The 19,718-nt window shown below is 39.5% G+C and overlaps 1 pseudogene; it reads left to right on the top strand.

Moving 5' to 3' along the window:
- Positions 1 to 1,491: 1,491 nt before the first annotated feature.
- LOC141582051 (small ribosomal subunit protein uS14-like) lies at positions 1,492 to 2,480 on the top strand (annotated as a pseudogene).
- The last annotated feature ends 17,238 nt before the right edge of the window (positions 2,481 to 19,718 follow it).

Genomic DNA, 19,718 nt, shown 5'->3' with positions numbered 1-19,718 from the left:
GATCATCTGGCCTGGAGTTTATCAGACTGACAGCACTAGCACTCTTCTTATCATCATCTTCTTCTTTTTTTCTTTTCTTTTTCTTTCTAAAGGAGTTATTTTCAGGACTCCCAATTATAATAGTTAAGAATGACCCCTTGACTGATAGGGGTGAGTAAGAAATATAGGACCTTATTAATCGATTTCTATTCTTCAACAGGAGAATTTTCTCAGGAATTCTATGGTTCTATCAAACATAATCTGAAAAGTATAGGTTTCAGTTATCTGTTGCTTATAAATACGTGTCTAAAGAGAAAATACAAAATGTAGAAAACAGCTATTAAAGAAGATTTAAATAAATGGTAAAATATACCACATTTATGGATAGGAATTTGTAAAATTATTGCTGATTCTTCTAAACCTGTTCTGTAGATTCAAAGGATTTCCAATAACAAGTCTAGCCATTTTTTTTTCCATTCAGAACTTGATTAAGATAATTCTAACACCAACATGAAAGAGTAAAGGGCCAACAATTGCCAGGACATTTCTGTAGAAGAGCAGAAAGATATGCAAAACAATGTTCCTACCAGCACTGTTAACGACAAAAACCTGGAAATGGCCCAAGTGCCCATCTGAGGTAGTGAATATGAATAAATGGTGGTATGCTCATAGAGCTGAATGAAGACAATTCATTGCTCATACAGTGGTCAGAGCAATGAATTATAGAGAAATATGACAATATAGATGAATCTTATCAAGTTAATATTAAGGGAAAAGGTAAGTACTCACATTTTAATTCAACTTGATAACCATTTTATAAAATAACTATAATAAAATACTTTTAGAAGATTCATATAAATATAGTCAAACTAAGTAAAAAGGAAAACAAGAGACTTATGAAGACAAGATTTAGAATGATGCTTATCTTAGGTGGAGAAAGACAGTAGAATGAGACAGGTTTCATATGGTTAGTTATTATCAAGGATGTATCTTCTGTTTTGAGTGGCGGGTTGGGGATACTAAACACATTATTAAAGTTAACCAAATACACAAAGCACGTCATACTAGGACCAGTGATGAGACCAAAAATTATGATTAATTGAATTCTGCACATTCAAAGTCCAGGAAACAAACTCAACCCTGGTACGTATTGTTCAATCTAGGTACTCTGCTATCTAGGTTGAGGCAGGTAAACTGACCTTTGCCTAAGTTACAAAGTAAGGTAGGCTTACCTTTGTTGCTTTCCCATCAGCAGAGCTTGTGCTTACTTTGTCTATCTCAAATGGTGTAGAATGACTGACATTTGGAGTTGGCAGTGTCTTGATCCTTTAATTTTACTCATTGATATTTAAAAGGGAGAAAGCTAAGGATAAGAGAAGTTGTGTGGCAACAGGATGCAGTCAAACTATGACAAAAACATACAATATATTACTCCTTGTCTGATATCTTCATTTTTTATATTAACCAAATTCTAAATTACTGAGATATCATTGTACAATTAGGCCCTATGAATTCTATGTATTTATCTCTAATAGATAATGAATTTATAGGTATACTTTCTGAGACTTCAGATTTCAGTATATCTTTAAAGGTATAATTGGAGTTTATCAATTCCTTCTCTCTCTCTCTCTCTCTCTCTCCACACACACACACACACACACACACACACACCCAATAAATTACTTATTTGAAAGTTTCAATACAAATATTATGAATTGTGATAGGGTCCATAATTGTGCCCCTTTACTCCCTACCATATTGTAAAGCTGGTGGTAACATTTAGGAACACAAATTTTCCTTAGAGATTCTATTTTTACCTTTTCTTCTTTATACTCATTAAAACATAATAGTCACCTTTTACCTCGTTGCCTTTCTGAGAGCAAGATGGGTCACTAGCAGCTGTACTGGAGCCACCCGCAAAAATTCGGCCAGTGTTGTTGCTCTTGCCGAGTCTGTTCAAACCAGCACGGTTTGATCCGGAAATATGGTCTCAATATGTGCCGCCAGTGTTTCCGCCGGTACACGAAGGATATAGGTTTCATTAAGTTGGACTAAATGATCTTCAAAGGATTATCCAAGACATCTGCCATGAAAAACCATGATAGTTCTTTGTACATAAAATAAACATTAAAAATAAAAAAACCCATAATAGTCATCTTCTAAAAAAGACAAGGCCAAAGTATGTCAAATTTTGTGTTGCAGCATTTTTAGTTTATCTATTTTTCTAGATTTCATCAAAATGGAAGGGGAAGAATCAGGTTTACATTCACTGGGAAGAAACCCAAGACACAATTTTCTCATTTTGTAGCCAAAGCAGGCAATAAAATAAGATATTTTGGGGTAGCCTGGGTGTCTTAGTCCTATTTAAGCTGCTATAACAAAATACCATAAATTGGGTAGCTTATGAACAGAATATTTTCTCACAGCTCTGGAGGCTGGGAAATCTAAAATCAAGCCATCAGCAGATTTTCTAGTGAGGGCCTTTCCAGATGACTTTTGATTATAACCTCACATGGTGGAAGAGATGAGGGTCTCTCTGAGGTCTCTTTTGTAAGACTACTAATCATTTCCCAAAAGCCCCATCTTCTGATATTATCACTTTGAGGGGTTAGGATTTCAACACATGAATTTGGGAGAGATACAAACATTCAGACCGTGGTACTGAATATAGCTATATTTAATTATGGGAAGCATGATGGACTGACTGGATGCAATGATCAGTTTTATATCTATGTCTGCTTGGTTAGGCTATAGTACTCAGCTGTTAATCTAACACAAACCTACGTGTTACTGTGAATGTATTTTGCAGATGTGGTTAATCTCTACAATCAGTTGACTTTAAACACAGGAGCTTACTCTTAATGTGAGTGGGCATTATTCAATCAGTTAAAGGACCTTAGGAACAAAATCGGAATTTTTCTGGAAAGGGAGAACCTTTGCTTCAAGACTACATGAACTCCTGCCCACGTTTTCAGTCTGCTGGCTTGCCCTACATTTAATTTAGAACCCACCAGCCCCAACAATTGCTTGAGCCAATTCCTCAAAATAAATCTCTTTATATATGTATCACTTATACATACAAATGCACATAAGTTAACACACATACATATATATGTGTACATACACACTTATGCCCCCTATTAGCTCAGTTCCTCTGGAGAGCCCTCACTGATACTCTTGCCTTGCAAAGTGAAAGAGTATTGAGGAACTGGAGTTGTTCTGGTTTTCCCATTAGCTAGTAAGGTGAACTTGAACAGTCTATGGACTTCTTGAGGGCGGGGACTACATTTTCCTTAATGATATTTCTCTGGCATCTACATAGCTTCTAGCATACGTTAGGTGCTCAGTAAATATGTGACGAGTGAATGAATAAGTGAATAGTCTGCCCTTTTCTTGGGCTCAGTTGTCTTTTCTAGAAAAGAAGAAGGTTGACCTAACTACATTCCCTGAGACTCTTCTAGAAATGTAGAGTAGCAAATAAAAAACTCAGGTCTGGTTTCAGGCATAATGAGTTTGAATCCCAGCCATGCCACTTAATAGCTATATGACTTTGAGTAATTTAGTTTAACCAATCAGAGTTCCAAGTTTCTCAACTACAAAATAGGAATTTCTAAGAATGCATGTATCATTAGACTTGTGGTGATGATTAAATGGGGTAATGTTTGGTGAGAATACCGTGCCTATCACAGAAAAGTATCACTAGCTGTGAATTGCTGCCACTGCCACTGCAGCCACCACCACCACCACCACCACCGCCACTACCATCACCACCATCATCATCATCATCCACCCATATGATTAAATATTTTTTAGTCATCCTTCTTGAAGGCCGGGTTTCTTGGAGAACATCTGATCTGAGAACATAGATAGGAGAGGTATATATACAACATCTAAAAGTTAGAAAATGAGTTAGAGCACCAATAGTAAGGCTGAAGAGCACACAGCAACCTCAGGAAATTGGCACTAGGTGTCTCAGAAATCCAGAGATAAACTCTAGAAAAATGCCATTTTTCATAAATCTTCTACTACGGAGGGAATTCAACTAACTGTGTAGTTGGTCCTAAGCCTGCAGGCACATGAACACCTGGATGAATAGGGGTCAGAGTGATCCTGGTGGTGTGCAGCAGAATGGTGTGACCTAATTAGATTTACAGAGCATGTGCAACTAGATCTCACAATCTTGGGACAAATCTCACCATAATCCCTAGCCATTTCTACATAAGGTAGAGAACCTGGGTTCAGAGGAACATCATTTTCTGTGTAAAGACACACAGCAAGTTTGTGGAATAGCTGGAACCTGAATTTTTAAACTCTGATTGCTTGGCTCAACCTATGCTGCTGGAGTGAGGAGCCACAGGACTGACCTTTCTTTGTCTTTTTGGATGAGCTCTGGGAAGGCAACCTGACATGTAGGAACAAGGGGCTGAGGGCCTCTTTCTGGTTTCTCTGCTGGCTAGCTCTGGATAATTCCTTTCCATCTCTAGGCCTCAGTTTCCCTATCTGTTCATTAGATATGTGTCTCTAAATTTCTTTCCAGCTCCAAAAATTTAAGCTCTTAGATGACACATGTACCTTGACACTCTAAGTACTCTAGATATTTTATTCCATTCTTACTACAGACTTTATAGGTAAGTGTATGGGTTATTCACCTTGAATAGGTGAACTGAGATTAAAAGAAATTTAATGACTTGCCTGAGATCACATAGAAGTTTAGTGGCAAGGTTGTTTCAAACCTAGATTTGTATGATGCTCAAATCCGTGGATACAGTTTTTCCAAAGACTTGCCTAACCAAGATGTGAACTCTAGGTCGAGATTGCCCAAGTTGTCCAGGGTTGGAAATATATGTATTTATAGTGTTTATTCTCCTTGGAACTCACCCTGCTCTGTCCCAATATACTTCAACTCTTCTTCTGTGGGAAAAGCAGGTGGAAGGACAAGCATGTGTTATTCTGTTCTACACAGCTAAGACATCAATGTCTCCTCCTATTTTCCTGGCTAATCTGGACTGTAGCCACATGTGCTGCCAGAGGGATTTGACAGACTAACCCAATGTTCAGTTAGGTGTGTAAAGAATAAGTCAATAGCTCAATGGGGCAACATAACTAACTAAAATATGTGGACCCAGTCCTCATAGATAATGCACCCTTAGTAGTGAGATTTGGTGTTAAATGGAATTGATGCTGAGTTACAAACAGGAGCTGGACCTCAGGTTTGATTTCTGGTCTGTGAAATGGGAGTCGAGTGGGCAAACAGCCCCCAGGATTTCCCATGAGGTAGCACTGAGCACTATTCTAAGGGGAGAACCATAAGATCTGTCTAAATTTAATGCTAAGTCAGAAACAAGAGTGGAAGCCAGGTATCCAAAATTTATCCAATGTCTGTGGTTATCTCAGATAGCTATATGTTCTGTATCGCATTGTCTCACTTTACTGTCATCACATAACCTCACTGGAAATTATTTTGTTCATTTATTAATTTGCTTATTTACTGTCTGTCTCTCTGACCAGATTTAGGCATCTGAAAATAAGAGCCTTATCTTTTTCATTCACTGTCAGATTATCAGCTTCTAGAATAGTTGATTTGATATGTATTTGTCAAATGAATGAATAAAAACAATCCTTTCTCTTGGGGACATCTGAAAGGCACTAGGCAACTAGCAGAGATGTGAATTAGTCATGCTCTTTTTGTTGTTGTTGTTGGCCACTGACCAAACACCTTTCAAGATCGTGATATTATAAGGGAAAAGGAAAGTTATATTAAAAGTGACTATGCACCGCCCTCCACTGCCCATCTAAGCTTCAATACACTGTAATTTGTCTTCTTAAGGCTCCCTTCTAATCCTAGTCAATTATTTTGCATGCTTAAGGTTACAAGTGACCAGGATACCTCTGTGTGGAGTTATGAATGGTTATAGAGAGTGGCCAGGGAAAAAAGGGTTAAATTGGTCAACTCTTAATTTAAAAATGAGTATGCATGATGTTATTTGCTCTGTCCTTTTCTTCTCTGCAGTAACTGGGAGTACAAACCAACCAACCCTGAATTTAGAGTTAGAAATCGGGGCTGTAGCCTTGGCTCTGTTACTAATTTCTGGATGACCTTGAGAAGGTTGCTCTACTTCTCTAGATTTTGGTTTATGTTCATTCCTTAAATATAAGTTGAGCACTTGCTAGGTAATGGTTGCCAGTCTAGGTAATGGACATACATCTGTGTGGAGTCAACAACCTGGAGTCTTTACCTCGTTAGGGTTACCTGGCCAGAGTTGGGGTTGGGTCGGTGGAACAGACAGTAAAAATGGAAACTAAGACAATTATGATAATGATAAGTGAATAGAATAAAAAGAGTTAAAAAGATACACAGAGGTAAAGGAACATGTGAACTGAGCAGGATAGGGAATTTCTCTCCTTGGAAGCAACATAAAAACTCAGAGACTTCAGTGACCAAAAGTTAGCTATAAGGTTTGAAAGAAGATCGTCCCAGGCAAGTTTAAAGCTTTGAAAGAAGAATGAGTTTCACTGATTTGAGGATCAAAATGAAGTCCAGTGTGGCTAGCTGGTGCTTAGTGAACAGAAGACAAAGCAGAAGATAAGGTTGACTGGGCCACATCACATAAGGCCTGCGGACAAGGTATCTGAATTGTTTTGTAGTGCAATGCGAAGTTATCTATCTTTTCTTGCTAACAGATTATTCCTTTTACACTGTATCTCTTAACTCTGGAGTATTCACAGATCCACAGGGTCTGCGGATCCCTCTCTTCTTATTTCTACCCAAGATCACACCCCAGGTGATCTCATCCACTCCCCTGACTTTAAATGCCATCTGTATGCTGATAATCCGCAAATTTATTTCCACAGAGCAACTTCTGGATTCTAGACCTGTGTATACAACTGCCTACTCAATGCTTTTACTTCATATCTAAGAGGAAACTCAAACTTTACATGCAAAACTGAACATCCTACTGTCCCTACAAATCTACCTCACCAACAATCTCCCTTGTCTTTGTGAAGGGTGAGTCCATCTGTTGTTTTTCTGAGCCAAAAATCTGGAGTCATTCTTGATGCCTCAGTCCCCAGACATCCACTCTGTCTGCAAACTCTGCTGGTTCTGCCTTCAAATTATGTCTAGGGTGTAACCCATCAGTTACCACAAAGCTATTCCTTAGTCCAAGCCCCATCATCTCCTGTTTGGATTATTGTACTAACCTCTCACCTTATCTTCCTGCTTTAACTTCCTTCACTCTATTATCAACGTAGCAACCAGAGTGCCCCTTTACAAATATGTCAGATCATGCCATGCTTTTAATGTGTCTTTTAATCAATACAGTCCCAGGTCTTCTCATCTCACTCAGAGCAAAGGCCAAGCCCTCACAATGGCTTACCTGGCATTTCCTTGCTGTTTCTTGAGCATGCCAGGCGTGCTTCTGCTTCCAGGCCCTTGCCCTGGCTGTTCCCTCAGTCTTTAGAGCTTTTGCCAGATAGTCACGTGGCTCATACCCTTACTTGCTCAATTCTTTGCTCAAAGAAAACTCTTCTCTTTGAGACTGTGCCTGACTGCCCATATAAAAATCGCACCCCCAGCACTTGCCATTTGTTTATTGTCAGCATCCCTAAGTAGGACATACAGTTCTCAAGGTCAGGCATTTTTGTTTGGTTTGTTCACTGCTGTATTTCTTTTTCTTTTCTTTTTTGAGGCAGAGTCTCCCCATGTCGCCAGGCTGGAGTACAGTGGTGCAATCTTGTCTCATTGCAACCTCTGCCTCCTGGGTTCAAGTGATCCTCCTGTCTCAGGATCCTGAGTAGCTGGGACTACAGGCATGCACCACCATACCCAGCTAATTTTTATATTTTCAGTAGAGACAGCATTTCACCATGTTGGCCAGGATGGTCTCTATCTCCTGACTTTGTGATCTGCCTTCCTCGGCCTCCCAAAGTACTGGGATTACACGCATGAGGCACCGTGCCCAGCCCACCTAGCACATAAGGGTGCTCCAAAATGCTGGATTTTGACAGATGAGGTTTTAAGCAGGGGAATGATAAGATATATTTTATAAAGATTGTTTGGTGTTTGTCTGTTGCATGGTATGTGGAATGTAGGGGAGATTGGGAGGAAGCATCCCTTAGTGGCTGTTGTGGTGGTTAAAAAGTGAGATGATAGTAGCTTATTCTAAGATATTATAGGGAAGCTGCTGAGAAATAGTTAGATTTGGAATATTCAGTTGGCCCACTGTATCCATGGGTTCTACATCAATGGATTCAACCAATCACACATTGAAAATATTCAGAAAAGAATTGTGTCTCTACTGACAGACTTTTCTTTTTGACATTATTCTCTAAATGCAGTATAACAACTATTTACATGCTACTTACATTGTATTAAGTATTATAAGTAGTTTAGAGTTGATTTAAAGTATCTGGAGGATATGCTTAGGTTATATGCAAATGATATTTTATTTTTATTATTTCAGTAGGTTTTTGGGGAACAGGTGGTGTTTGGTTACATGACTAGGTTCTTCAGCGGTGATTTCTAACATGTGGTGCACCCATCACCCAAGCAGTGTATACTATACCCAATGTGTAGTCTTTTATTCCTCACTCCCCACCCACTCTTTCCCTCAAGTTCCCCAAATCCATTGATTGTATTATTCTTATGCCTTTGCATCCTAGTAGCTTAGCTCCCACTTATAAGTGAGAACATAAGATGTTTGGTTTTCTATTCCTGAATTACTTCACTTAGAATAATGGTTTCCAACTCCATCCAGGTTGCTACAAAAGCCATTATTTTGTTCCTTTTTATGGCTGAGTAGTATTCCATGGTGTGTGTGTGCATGTTTGTATGTATGTGTGTGTATATCTATATATCATATTTTTTAGTCTACTCATTGATTCATGGACATTGGGGCTGGTTCCATATTTTTTACAATTACAAATTATGCTGCTATAAACATGTGTGTGCAAATCTTTTTCATACAATGGCTTCTTTGCCTCTGGTTAGATACCCAGTAGTGGAATTGCTGGAATAAATGGTTTATCTACTTTTAGTTCCTTAAGGAATCTCCACACTGTTTTCCATAGTGATTGTACAAGTTTACATTCCCATCAAGATTGTAAAACTGTTCCCTTTTCACCACATCCATACCAACAATAATTAACTTTTGTTTTTTGATTATGGCCATTCTTGCAGGAGTAAGGTGGTATCACATTGTGGTTTGATTTGCAGTTGCCTGATCATTAGTGATGTTGAGCATTTTTTCATATGTTTGTTGACCATTTGTATATCTTCTTTTGTGAATTGTCTATTCAGGTCCTTAGCCCCTGAAGAAGGTCATTGGTAGCTTGACAGGGATAGCACTGAATTTGTAAATTACTTAGGGCAGTATGGCCATTTTCACGATATTGATTCTTCCTAACCATGAACATGGAATGTTTCTCCATCTGTTTGTGTCCTCTCTTATTTCATTGAGCAGTGGTTTGTAGTTCTCCTTGAAGAGGTCCTTTACATCCTTTGTTAGTTGTATTCCTAGGTATTCTATTCTCTTTGTAGGAATTGTGAATGGCAGTTCGTTCTTCATCTGGCTCTCTTTAAGTCTGTTATTGGTGTATAGGAATGCTTGTGATTTCTGCACATTAATTTTGTATCCTGAGACTTTGCTGAAGTTGCTTATCAGTTTCAGGAGATTTTGGGCTGAGATGAAGGGGTCTTCTAAATATACAATCATGTCATCTGCAAATAGAGACAATTTGACTTTCTCCTTTCCTATTTGAATACCCTTTATTTCTTTTTCTTGCCTGATTGCTCTGGCTAAAACTTCCAATACTACATTGAATAGGAGTGGTGAGACAGGGCATCCTTGTCTAGTGTCAGATTTCAAAGGGAGTACTTCTAGTTTTCGGCCATTCAGTATGATATTGGCTGTGGGTTTGTCATAAATAGCTTTTATTACTTTGAGATAAGTTCCATCAATACCTAGTTTATTGAGGGTTTTTTAGCAAAAGGGCTGTTGAATTTTGTCAAAGGCCTTCTCTGCATCAATTGAGATGATCATGTGGTTTTTGTCCTTGATTCTGTTTATGTGGTGAATTACATTTATAGACTTGTGTATGTTGAACCAGCCTTGCATCCCTGGGATGAAGCCTACTTGATCATGGTGGACAAGCTTTTTGATGTGCTGTTGCAATCAGTTTGCCAGTATTTTATTGAAGATTTTTGCATCAATGTTCATCATGGATATTGGTGTTAAGTTTTCTTTTCTTGTTGAGTCTCTGCTAGGTTTTGGTATCAGGATGATGTTGGTCTCATAAAATGATTTGGGAATGATTCCCTCTTTTTGGATTGTTTGGAATAGTTTCAGAAGGAATGGTACCAGCTCCTCTTTGTATGTCTGGTAGGATTCAGTTGTGAACTCATCTGGACCTGGGCTTTTTTTTTGGTTGGTAGGATATAAATTGCTGCCTCAACTTCAGCCCTTGTTATTGTTCTATTCAGGGTTTCGACTTCTTCCTGGTTTAGGCTTGGGAAGGTGTTTAAGTGTCCAGAAATTTATCCATTTCTTCCAGGTTTACTGGTTTATGTACATAGAGTTGTTTGTAATAATCTCTGATCATGGTTTGTGTTTCTGTGGAATCTGTGTTGATATTCCCTTTATCATTTTTTATTGTATCTATTTGATTATTCTCTCTTTTCTTTTTTATTAATTTGGCTAGTTGTCTGTCTATTTTGTTGATCTTTTCGAAAAACCAGCTTCTGGATTTATTAATGTTTTGAAGTGTTTTTTGTGTCTCTATCTCCTTCAGTTCTGCTCTGATCTTAGTTATTTCTTGTCTTCTGCTAGCTTTTGAGTTTTTCTGATCTTGCTCCTCTAGGTCTTTCAATTTTGATGATAGGATGTTGATTTTGATCTTTCCTTGCTTCTCATGTGGGCATTTATTGCTATATATTTTCCTCTAGACACTGCTTTAAATGTGTCCCAGAGATTCTGGTATGTTTTATCTTCATTCTCATTGGTTTTGAAGAATATCTTTATTTCTGCCTTCATTTCATTGTTTATCCAGTCAACATTCACGAGTCAGTTTTTCAGTTTCCTTGAAGTTGTGTGGTTCTGAGTTAGTTTCTGAATTCTGCATTCTAACTTGATTGCACTGTGGTCTGAGAGACTGTTTCTTATGATTTCCATTCATTTGCATTTGCCGAGGAGTGATTTACTTCCAATTATGTGGTCAATTTTAGAGTAAATGTGATGTGGTGCTGAGAAGAATGTATATTCTGTGGATTAGGGGTGGAGAGTTCTGTAAATATCTATTAGGTTTGCTTGGTCCAGGTCTGAGTCAAGTCCTGGATATCCTTGTTAATTTTCTGTGTCATTTATGTGTCTAATATTGTCAGTGGAGTGTTAACGTCTCCCATTATTATTGTGTGGGAGTCTAAGTCTCTTTGTAAGTCTTTAAGAACTTGCTTTATGTATCTGGGTGCTCCTGTATTGGGTGCATATATATTTAGAATCATTAGCTCTTCTTGTTGCATTGATCCTTTTACCATTATGTAATGTCCTTCTTTGTCTCTTTTGATCTTTGTTGATTTAAAGTCTATTCTATCAGAGACAAGAATTGCAACTCCTGCTTTTTTTTGCTATTTGCTTGGTAAATCTTCCTCCATTCCTTTATTTTGAGCCTTTGTGTATTCTTGCATGTGATATGGGTTTCCTGGATACAGCACACTGATGGGTTTTGGCATTTTGTCCAATTTGCCAGTCTGTGTCTTTTGATTGGGGTGTTTAGCCCATTTACATTTACAGTTAATATTGTTATATGTGTGAATTTGATCCTGCCATTTTGATGCTAGCTGGCTGTTTTGCCTGTTAGTTGATGCAGTTTCTTCATTGTGTCTATGCTCTTTATCATTTGGTATGTTTTTGGAGTGGCTGGTACTAGTTGTTCCTTTCTATGTTTAGTGATTCTTTCAGGAGCTCTTATAAAGTAGGCCTGGTGGTGATGAAATCTCTGAGTACTTGCTTGTTTGTAAAGGATATTATTTTTCCTTCACTTATGAAACTTAATTTGGCTGGATATAAATTTCTGGATTGAAAGTTCTTTTCTTTAAGGATGTTGAATATTGGCCTCCACTCTCTTCTGGCTTGTAGGGTTTCTGCCAGAGATCCACTGTGATTCTCATGGGCTTCCCTTTGTGGGTGACCCGATCTTTCTCCATGGCTGCCCTTAGCATTTTCTCCTTCATTTCAACCCTGGTGAATCTGATGATTATGTGCCTTGGGATTGCTCTTCTTGAGGAATATCTTTGTGGTATTCTCTGTATTTCCTGGACTTGAATATTGGCCTGCCTTGCTAGATTGGGGAAGTTTTCCTGGATAATATCCTGAAGAGTATTTTCCAGCTTGGATTCATTCTCTCTGTCACATTCAGCTTCACCTATCAAACATAGATTAGGTCTTTTCACATAGTCCCATATTTCTTGGAGACTTTGTTCATTTCTTTTTACCTTTTTTCTCTAATCTTGCCTTCTCATTTTATTTCATTGAGTTGATCTTCGACCTCTGATATCCTTTTTTCTGCTTGGTCAATTCAGCTGTTGAATCTTGTGTATGCTTCATGAAGTTCTCATGTTGTGTTTTTCAGCTCCATCAATTCATTTAACTTCCTCTCTAAGCTATTTATTCTCATTAGCATTTCATCAAACCTTTTTTCAAGGTTTTTAGTTTCTTTGCATTGGGTTTAGAACATGTTCTTTTAGCTCAGAGAAGTTTCTTATTACCCATCTTCTGAAGCCTGTTTCTGTCAATTCATCAGACTCATTCTCCATCCAGCCTTGTTCCCTTGCTGGTGAGGAGTTGTGATCCCTTGGTGGAGGAGAGGCATTCTGGTTTTGGGTGTTTTCATCCTTTTCGTGCTGGTTTCTTGCCATCTTTGTGGATTTATCTACCTGTAGTCTTTGTAGTTATTGACTTACAGATGGGGTCTTTGAGTAAACATTCCAGTTTATTGATGATGAAGTTATTTATTTCTGTTTCTTAGTTTTCCTTCTAACAGTCAGGCCCCTCTGCTATAAGACTGCTGGAGGTCCACTCCCAGCCTGCTTGCCTGGGAATCACCTGCAGCAGCCTCTGTGCTCTCGCTGGCAGTTGCAATCCAGAGGTGCTCCTAATTGGCCATCCGAGATGGGGTTTTATCACATTGGCCAGGATGGTCTCGATCTCTTGACCTCATGATCCACCCACCTTGGCCTCCCAAAGTGCTGGAATTATAGGCGTGGGCCCCATGCCCGGCCACCATCCATCTCATTTCTTAGATCTAGTAGTAATTGTTTTATAAACTTGTGAGCTCCAGTGTTAGGTGCATATATATTTAGAATTGTGATATTTTCCTGTTGGACTAGTCCTTGTATCATTATATAATGTCTTTCTTTTTTAACTGTTGTGGCTTTAAAGTCTCTTTTGTCTAAGAATAGCTACTCCTGCTCACTTTTGGTGTTCATTTCTATGGGATATCTTTTTCCACCCCTTTACCTTAAGTTTATGTGAGTCCTTATTTGTTAGGTGAGTTTCTTGAAGACAGTAGATGCTTGGTTTGTGAATTCTTATCCATTCTTCCATTTTGTATCATTTACATGGAGCACGTAGGCCATTTACCTTCATTGTTAGTACTGAGATGTAAGATAATATTCTATTTGTCACGTTAGTTGTTGATGAATACCTTGTGTGTGTGTGTGTGTGTGTGTGTGTGTGTGTGTGTTTATTTTTTTATTTTTTTTATTTTTTATTTTTTTTAATAGGTCCTGTGAGTTATGCTTTAAGGAGTTTCTATTTTGGTGCATTTCAAGGATTTGTTTCAAGATTTTTAGCAGTGTGTGTAGTGGTGGTGTGATAATGGTGAATTCTCTCAGCATTTGTCTGAAAAGGACTTTATCTTTCCTTTATTTATGAAGCTTAGTTTGCTGGATACAAAATTCTTGTCTAATAATTGTTTTGTTTAAGGAGCCTAAATATAGGACCCCCAATCTCTCTAGCCTGTAGAGTTTCTGCTGAGAAATCTGCTGTTAATTTGGTAGATTTTCCTTTGTAGATTACCTGATGCTTTTGCCTGGATGAGTACTCAGATTACTCAGGTAGTGAGCTGGACCACAGAGAGCACAAGAGATTATGTCATTTGTCTTTGGCTACTGGGGCAGATAGAGAAAGACCATCAGGTAGAAGCAGGGTTATGCATGTCTGAGCTCTGACTTTTTTTGGACAGCACTTATTGTGGTTACTGTTGGGGATTGGGAGGTAGTTCTCAGGCTGGTGGAGTTGCATTCCCAGGGGGATTATGGCTGCATCACACAGGTCACCAAGGAAGTAGGGGAAAGCTGGCAGTGACAGGCCTCACCCAGCTCCCATGCTCCCTAAAAGGCTAGTCTCACTCCCACTGTGTGCCATACCCCCACAACAGCACTCAGTTTGTTTCTAGGCAGCCAGTGAGTAGGGCTGAGAACTTGCCCCAAGCTGTAAGCCTCCCTGCTGAAAAAGCAAGCAGGGCTTTCAGGTTTTACACCTCGCTGCCTGTGGTAGATTCTGTGCTGGTATTTGCACTCCTGGTTTGCCTCTTCTCCCAGATTCTGTCTGGGGAAACTGCATTTGATTAAAATTGTTACAAAGTTCCACTGCAAGTTACCTTTACCCTGTAGTCTTTCCCCAATTCCACTGGCAGCCCTCCCCAAGGAACTGTGAGAGACAAAGTCAGGAATGGCTTTTCTGGGGACCGAGAGTGCCAGCAGGGCTCTTCCTCCTGCTTCCTCTACCCCTGTGTTTTGTTCAGCTCTCTAAATTCATCTCAATTCCACATAAGGTCGAATGCTTCTCCTGCCATCTGGACCTTCGAAGGTGTGTGTTCAGGGGCAGACATTCCTCCTCTCACACTTTCAGCACTCACATTTCTTTTGCTGTCTCACAGAGCCTGCAGTGGCAAGCCCCTTCCTTCAGAGGGTCTGTGGAGTCTCTCATCTTTCCTGGTATGTTCCCATGGTAGTTCCTGGAGCAAAAGTTCACTATGTTAGTCTACACATGCTGTTCTGTCTGTCTGAGTGGGAGCTTCAGGTTAATCCTGCCTCTTGTCTGCCGTTTTTATTTTAGTTTTATTTTTTTGAAACAGAGCCTTGCTGTATCACCCAGGCTGGAGTGCAGAGGCATGATCATAGCTCACTGCAGCCTTGACCTTCCAGGCTCAAGTGATCCTCCTAACTCAGCCTCTGGAGTAGCTGGGACTAGAGGTGCAAACAATGATGCTTGGCTTGGTTTTGCTGTATTCCCCAGGCTGGTCCCAAACTCCTGCGCTCAAGTGATCAGCCCACCCCAGTCTTCCAAAGTGCTAGGGTTACAGGCTTGAGCCACCTCACCCAGCCTCTGTGCCATTTTATACCAGGGATTGGATTTTATGGATTGGATTTTGTATCTGAGGGAGGTCCTAGAACCAATCTCCTGTGGATACTGAGGGAAGGCTCTATTTTGACAGAGCTGACAAGACTGGCTGATGGATTAAATGTAGATCGATGATGAGGAATCAGGAATGAATTTTAGATTTTTAATGTGAATGATTGACAGATGGTAGTACCATTATCTAAGACAAGGAAAACTGGGGGATGGGCTGGCTTTTATTTAATATTCATTTGTTTGAAGGTAGACTTAAGATTTCTTCTGGGGGCATATTCAGGATCCTTTGAAGTATTTATTTATTTTGGATTAAACACCTAGACTAGGCGAAAGGTTAGATATGTAAATCTAGAGCATGAGTGAGGTCTGGGCTGTAGATATAAATTTGGTAGTACTAACATGTATAAAATTAAAAAAAATTAGATGAGTACCTCATCCTCTGCTCTCGAGTTTATGTTCTTAGGAGTAGATGTAGAGGAGTGAGGGGAAAGGATACCCAAGTAAAAAGTAAAGTGACAGAGAAGTGGCATTATCAATCATGGACCTATCTATAGAGTGGGTTATTCACTGTGCCTCATGCTGGTATTCCTGGGGTAAACAAGATGAATGTCATCCTTCCCCTGAGGGACGTTAACAGCTACAAAGCAGTCTACTTAACTCCCAGTACAACAGCTAACAGGATAATAAGGGACAAGAAAGCTCTATCATTTGTTTTGATAGAATGAGTGGATTTTCCCCCACCCTCCTGTGTTAGAGAATCCTAATTATTAAGTTTGGAATGGGTCCCAACTTTAACTTGACATACATGCATGTGAATACACAGTAATTATAGCCAGGGTTAGGGTCGCATTGAAGTAAGTGGTACAAAATACTTGAGCTATCCAGGTCTCTCTTTGGTCAATGTTATGGTATGGAGCAATTGTCCTTTATTTCTAATTCTCTGTGGATAAAGAATAAATAAACATTTATTGAGCTCTTAGTGTGTGTTATGTATTTAATACCATTTTTTTTTACATTAATTGAGCCCTTCCTGTAATGTATGAGGTAGGTGGCATTATTTCCATTTTGCAGGGCAGAAAACTGAGGCTGAGAAGTGTTAATAAATGTTCTAATGTCAAAAAGTGAGGTACTAGCAGATCCAGTACTCACCCTGAGGTCTGATGTAATTTTATGCTCTTTCAACTCTAAAGCCAGAAAATAAACTTAGTATTTCTTTCACATTATAGTATATATTTAAATTCATCTTACTTTTCCTTCCCAGTCTGCCTTTCCTTGGGCGAAACAACTTCAGTTCTTTCAAATAATCTGTGCGTGACATATCAACTGTTACAGTACTTGGTATGGTACCTGGCATACAGTTGGTGCTTTACAATTGCTAGTGAATATGATTCTGACACGTGACAGCTAAAGAAACTGAGTCTTACGGAAGCAAAGGGGCTGCTTGTCCAGTATCTTATGCCTAATCATCTGCTCTACTTCCAAGTTCTAGCCACATTCTACTTCTATCAGTTTTTGCTTTTTAAATGCAGTTCGATTAGGATAAGGCCACCCCTTTCTCCTTCTATATTCAGGCCTCTATACTTCTTTTAATATGGTTTCAGTGGACGTGGACTTCAGAGAACTCTCCTTGTACCCAAGGCTGTGTCTTCTCCTTTGGTTTAGTGTAGCAGTTTATTTATTCATTCACTTTCTGAAACTGAAGCTGGCTGGCAGAATTTAATCAGAAGATTGTATAACCATGGCAAGAGGCTGCCCAAATCCATAACTATAATGAGAGAATGGGAGACAGGAGAATTGGATTAAAAGGCAGCTTGCTTTGCAAAGAAGAAAACTTCAACTTTTCCTCCCTTCCACCTCTTATTACCGACCCATGAGAAGAAGGATGAAAACCGAAGGCAAACATTTGAAGTGGGGTCAGCCCTGAGTGACCCCAGGGAATTTCTAAAGTGATGAGGTTAGCCATGTGGAAGTTTATCCCATTTGGAAGGGTCTCTAAAAAAAGAGATGGGTATTACAATTCATCGATATCTCCAACCTTCTACCTGCCGTCAATTCAACGATTTGAACAATCGAGTCAATATGTTTGTCTCTAACTTCTCTACCCTCGAATCCATGGCAGACAGACCTTCCTCTTCCAAACCCACCATCCAAGCTTCAGCAGTGTCAGTATAACCAGGAGAAAACTTCAGTGTGAACTGAACAGTTCTGGGTGAGCCAAAGATAGCTGTGGACTTCAGCTGGGGATATCCAGGCAGAAGGTAAGCAGTGAGTCATGGAGGCTGTGTGTTATGTGTGTACATAGTGGTGGAGTGTTGGAGCAGAGAGATGGGAATGAAGGGTTAGTTTAGGGCCATGAGATTTCAGAGAAGTGGAATCAAAAAATGTTTAAGTCTAAGGCGCTCTAAGAAGAAGCCCGATTCCTCCTTGTTTAACCCCCCACTCTTGTACCTGAGATTTACCTGCTTTGCATTCATTGCTTTACCATAACAACCACAGCAATATGTACACAGCACTTAGGAATATGAAACAATTTTCACATCTACCTTATTATTTAAATCTTACAGAAATTACATGAATGCTACAGAGTAAGAAAGGGTGGTTTAATGCAGAGATTTGAGCGAAAGTTTGGAGTTGAGAAGACCAACTTGACATCCAGGCACAGTGGCACGTGCCTGCAATCTCAGCTATTTGGGAGGCTGAGGTGGGAGGATTGCTTGAACCTAGGAGTTTCAGACCAGCCTGGACAGCATAGTGAGATCCCCATCTCAAAAAAAAAAAAAAAAAAAAAAAGATGACCACTTTGTTATGAGGCTTTGCCATGGTGTTAAACCTCCCCAAGTTGTGGTTTTCTCATCTGTAAATTAGGTAAAATGGTACATATAGATTAGGGCATTTGTGAAGATTAAATAACAGTAAAAACAATACTGCCTGACATGTGTTAAGTACTCAGTACATGTTTGCTATGTAAGTACTCAGTACATGTTTGCTATATTATCTCCATTTGCTGGATGACAAAACTGATGATCAGCTTCAGAAAGTGATTTGCCTGATGCTGCCAGAGCCAGGCTGGAGCTCAGATCTCCCAACTTTCCTCCAGCTCTGGCTGTTCTAGCCCATGGAATCAGCATCATTTCATCTCCCCTCCCAGTAAGGACAGTACCACTGGAGTGAAGATGCTTTTAAGTTGAAAGGGAAAAGCCTTTTTTTTTTTCTCCTAAATCAGGATTTACTTCAGGGTTATTAAAATGCTGCTATGGTCTGTAAGATTTGTTGCAGTTTCTAAGTATATTTTAATTGCTAAACCTTGCTTGAGGCTCTAGGGTAAAGGTGTTTGGGGTCCTTTTTTTAAATGAGGTGAATAAACAAACAATAAGGAACATGATAATCAGTGAAGAGGTTGGACTGGCTGGGTGCTGTGGTCCTTTAAGCACAGACACTTTGAGTCTTATTGCTCATCCATCACTTCCCACCACAAACCTGGTGGGGAATCCACTAAGTGCCCAAGCCATACCTTTATGCCTTCTAGATCTGTATTCCCCTAACCTTCCGAGGAAGAAAGTGGATCTTGGAGCAAGGTGGTGAGTTGGCTTTTGTGAGAAGCTTTTAGACTATGCTCACTTCTGGGTAGGATCCTTTCAGGAGGAAGCAGGAAACCTGGCCGAGATCACACAGAAAGTTGCAGAGGCAAGGCTGGAAGTCAGGTCTCTTAATTCCCAGGTTAGTATGCTATCTGCCAAACCACATAAATACCCCTGAAAGCCTGAAAAGAGTCTCTGAATGTGTGCATGAGTGCGTTTGTGGATGCAAGTGTGTGCAGAGGGGTATAAAAGAGGGAGGGGAGAAGACTATCACACTGCGTGTCCTCTCCTGTTCTCCTTTCTAACATGTGTGCTCAGGGAACAGCTTTGGGACAGGATCCACATTCCTAAAGAATATCAGTTTGAGGATTGTGTACACAGAGAGGTGGAGCAGCTCCACCACATCATCTAGGAATTTGCCATCCAAAATATGGTCTTTGAACCTACAGCATCTGTGGCACCTGGGAACTTGGTAGCAATGCAGCATCTTGGGCTACAACCTGGACCTACTGAATGTAAATCTGCATTTTAACAAGATGCAGATTTGATTTTTAGGAATGTTAAATCTTGAGAAGCACAAATGCAGAGATGATAGAAACTCCTAGGTCGGCAATATATGTCTGAACTATATATTGCCAAGCTCTGGTCTAACTGGGAAAAGAACAATTAGTTTGCCCCATATGCAGCTTTGATTCAGTGTTAAATTCTTGCATCACTGTGTTGAGAAATATTGATGGAATTATTGTCATGT

The sequence above is a fragment of the Saimiri boliviensis genome, chromosome 1 (assembly GCF_048565385.1).
Source record: "Saimiri boliviensis isolate mSaiBol1 chromosome 1, mSaiBol1.pri, whole genome shotgun sequence".
Lineage (NCBI taxonomy): Eukaryota > Metazoa > Chordata > Mammalia > Primates > Cebidae > Saimiri > Saimiri boliviensis.
Note: the sequence above shows the minus strand (reverse complement) of the source record. Positions and strands in the feature narration are given on the sequence as shown.